Source organism: Falco punctatus (assembly GCF_963210335.1).
Source record: "Falco punctatus genome assembly, chromosome: 1".
Lineage (NCBI taxonomy): Eukaryota > Metazoa > Chordata > Aves > Falconiformes > Falconidae > Falco > Falco punctatus.
In genome coordinates, this window is record NC_137580.1 from 78,093,927 (window position 1) to 78,097,832 (window position 3,906).

General features: G+C 54.6%; 1 protein-coding gene across 1 annotated transcript in view; it reads left to right on the top strand.

Moving 5' to 3' along the window:
• The first annotated feature begins 587 nt into the window (after positions 1-587).
• Positions 588-3,906, top strand: part of NPY2R (neuropeptide Y receptor Y2) — a 28,892-nt gene continuing 25,573 nt past the window's right edge. The window contains exon 1 of the mRNA XM_080385107.1: positions 588-656. The gene's annotated coding sequence lies outside the window, so the exon portion shown is untranslated. The remainder of the gene's footprint in view (positions 657-3,906) is intronic.

The window sequence follows — 3,906 nt, forward strand, 5'->3', positions numbered from 1 at the left end:
AGCTGCCTGGCAGGAGAGCATTTTTTTGGAAGGTTACTGAACACAGAACTGAAAACCCCAGCAGCTGTTGTCTTTACCTTTTGCAGCTTGGTAAATAAACATGCAGCCTTTCATTTTGCTCTGGACAGAGTATGTAAGTGCTGTATGCATCCTTACACCTGCTCTGGCAGTACCTACATCTGCTTACGGGGAACAGCAAACCCGTGCAAACCGGGTGCTTGCAGCCGAGGGGTTTCAGCAGCTGTTCGGAGCTGTTTCCCGGAGCCGGGAAAGCCGGGAAGCAGGCTCAGGCTCGGGCCCGGCGCGACCCCCACCCCCAGGCCCCCTTTCCGCGCCGGCAGCGCTGCCGTGCCGCCCCCCGGGTGCGTGGGGGCTGCGGCCGTCCCTGCGAGCGGGGCCCAGAGCCGCCCCCCGCGCCCGAGCCCGGCGGGTGGAGCCGCGTCCCGCCCGCCCGCAGCCACGGCTGCCGCGCCAGCCCCGCCGCTCCGCCCGAGCCCTTCCTCGGAGCCCTTCCCCAGGCGGCGGGGCCGGGCCGGGCCGCCCCGTCCCGCCCCTCCGGCGTGCAGGGGCCGCCGCCGCCGCCGCCTCCAAACTTTCGACGGGGCGCGCCGCGCCGCTGCCCCAGCCCCAGCGCCAGGGAGGAGAGGGCCGCCCCGGTGAGTGTGCGGGGGGCGGCGGCGGCGTGCGGGGGGACCGTGCCGTGGGAGGCGGGGGCAGCCGGGCCTCCGCGGGGCGAGCGGGCTGCGCGCCCTGCCCTGCCCTGGGCACCGGCTGCCGCGGCGGGAGCCGGCGGTGGCCACGCTCGGACCGGGAGGGGGGTGAAAACGGGGAGGGGGTCAAAACGGGGAGGGGGGGCCCGAGGGGTGCGGCCGGCGCGGGGCGGCGGGTTGGAGTCCCCGCCGCGCCCGGTTGGGGTCTCCGCCGCTCCCGGTTGATGTGCCTGCCCGCTGCTCCCGGCTGGGGTCCCCGCTGCTCCCGGCTGGGGTGCCCGCGGAGCCGGTTGATGTGCCCGCCGCTCCCGGCTGGGTCCCTGCGGAGCCGGCTGGGGTGCCCGCCGCTCCCGGTTGATGTGCCTGCCCGCGGCACTGTTGGGGTCTCCGCCGCTCCCTGCTGGGGTCCCTGCGGAGCCGGCTGGGGTGCCCGCCGCTCCCGGTTGGAGTGCCCGCCGGCCCGGTTGGGGAGCGGGGGGGAGCGGCGATGCCCCGGCTGCGCGCTTGCCGCTACCGGCGGCTCCAGCACCCCCAGCCGTTCCCCAACGCAGGCACTGCGGTCCCGCTGGAAACCTGCGATGCCGCGTTCCGTGCTCGGCACTCGCTCTCGGCACCGAGGTGGGTCTCTGCGGGCTTTACTCGGCCCCAGGTGTGGTGCAGTGTGATACCCGCCCCTGAGGACCTGGCTGTGGGGGAAAAAGCAAATGGGACAAACCCCCCGGTGCCCGTGCAGTGTGCAAGGTGTGCAAATAGATGCTGTCAGCGGGAGGGTTTACACCAGAAAAGAGCAGAAAGGGTCCTGTGGCACACTGCCTGAAGTATCAAACGCCACTGCGGTTTCCCCCGCTGGTTCTTTGCCCACTGACTGTCCCACCGACAATGTCGGGCTCGTCCAGTTCATTTCATCGCTTATGGACAGGCCAGCTCATTTCTGTGTGAAACCCTGCTCATTCCCCCTACCTCCCTCAGCTTTTGCTTATTGACAAGACCCAAACGCCTTTCATCAGCTGAAACAGTGCAGTGACAAAGAAAATAAAAGTGGCAGAATAAAGAATGCTTTGCTAAAAAAATAAAAGGGGTGTGTGTGTTGGAAGTAGGAATTGAAAGTCAGGGACTAGAGAAACAGGTGACAATATTCTTGGGAAGAAAGGGATGCTACGTTCTTTGGCTGAGCTACACCCTCCTGCCTGGAAGGAAGGGAAAAACCTGTGAAATTTGCCTTCCCTCCCACCCTTTTGCTACAGTGTATAAATATGACCTGCCTTTATTTTGCACTGAAAAAATTATGAGATTTTGGAGCACCTGACAGTCCTAGGACCTCACCAAATCTCTACATTAATGATACATGCAAGGATACTCCTTGGGTGTAGGTACACAGGTCGAAGGAAACTGCTGAGCAGAGTTCTGAACTTCTGCATAGTCTTGGCTGTGCAAATTGTGGTGGATCTTTTAATTTTTTAAGCTGGTGGACTAAAGGTGTATTTATGAGGAATCTGTGCCACCCGTGCTTAAGCTAGTAGTTGATAACTGCTTATATTACTAAAATCGGCAGAGTAAGCTTGCACGAACAGCCGACACTTATACGTATCTTGCAGCGTTTTGCATCTCAGGCTTACCCTATTAATTGTGCAGTAAATGCAGAGACCCTATAGCTTAATTCTGACCAGTTTAGTTGGCGGAAAAATGCCTTTCAGCCCATTCTAACTGTTGCTTTTGCAAAAAGAGCTTGCACTGAGAAATCCTTTGGAGTATTGTCTGAGATGCAAGCAAACACGATGGGCTCCATCACCTGCTGGTAGACAACCTTCCTTTCTGTTCAGAAATTACACCTAAGGATGTCACTCACAGATAGTTAATGGGGTCAGAGGTAGGGATGACAGCCTACAATAAAGTGAATCTGATTTTTTTTTTTTTAAAAAAAATTCCCATCTGAAACCAAAGGCATTAATAGCTAGGCTGTCTCTTTAGGCAGACCTGAATTTGTGACGGATTAAGCTATGTGTAACACCTGATGGCCAGACGGTGACATTTCTTCACTACTCTCGCTTTCCCTTCGGGAATGTATGAATGGGGAAGAAGAGCTGGTAACTCAGGTGTGACTTTCCCCTCCGCAGCAGCCAGTGGTGTTTTATCGGTGAGCCCGCTGGGCATCGGCAGGTTCTTGGCATTTTCCCAGGTCAAGCCAAGGAGTCCCCAGGTGCACGGTGACTGCTGAGCATGCCACCCATGGTCTGGGCAGCCTGGGTGGGGACATGCCCATTTTATTTAAGACTGAAGTCTGAGTCAGCAGTTAACTGTAAAACATCCATGTATCCATCCGTGCCTGCTGAAGTCTTAGGGCAGCGTAGAATTTGGCTCAGCCTGCGTAGGGAAGGCAACAAAATGTGATTTTGATGCCAGTGGTGGAATTTTTACTGACATTGGCAGGGGAATGATTAGCTTTTCTCTATGACTGCAGTCAGAAACGAATCCCTCATCGGCAGCCTCCAAGGAGCTGTGTTTTCTCAAACATGACACAGAAAGGAAATATTATGTATAACTGAGTTTTAATTGTTTCTTGAGTTAATTTCAGCATGAATAGGTTACACAGTCATTTCAGAGAAATGCTATTATTTCAGTTCTGTTAGAGTGGTATTTTTCCTTGCCTTGTGGCACAAACTTTCCTGAAAGAAAGTTTCTTAAAGAAAGACCTTGGTAATTAGTTCTGTGGTATCAAGGAGGGGAGTAAACCTGTAAGAATTCAGTAACAATTTAAAGGAAACACTTTCCATTAAGGAAAAGCCGGAAGATTATTATGCTAATAACAGTCTGGATGGTGCCGTGCCATGTAGAATTCCCATAGGTATTAATGGAAGTTTTGTGCTAAATCAGCAGTAGTTTTAGGTAGTGGATTGTAAAAAAAAGGATATGCCGCCCAGCAGGATCTTAATCCTTCTGCATTTACTTAGGCAAACTTTGTCTTTGAAATGCTTTTGAAATCTGTCCCAATTTTCAGCAGGAGTCATGCCTGAATAATATTATGGGATCGGGCTTCAAATGTGAGGGCAACAGAATTTAAATATATTAAGACAGATCTCTTAATCCTGCGACGTAGAATGTGGGTTAGAGGAGGAAAGAGCTGTAGCTTTAGCTTGTTACTTCTTGTCTTAGCCACTGAGGACTGATTTCTCCACGTGTTCTTGTTTTTTGTTTTCAG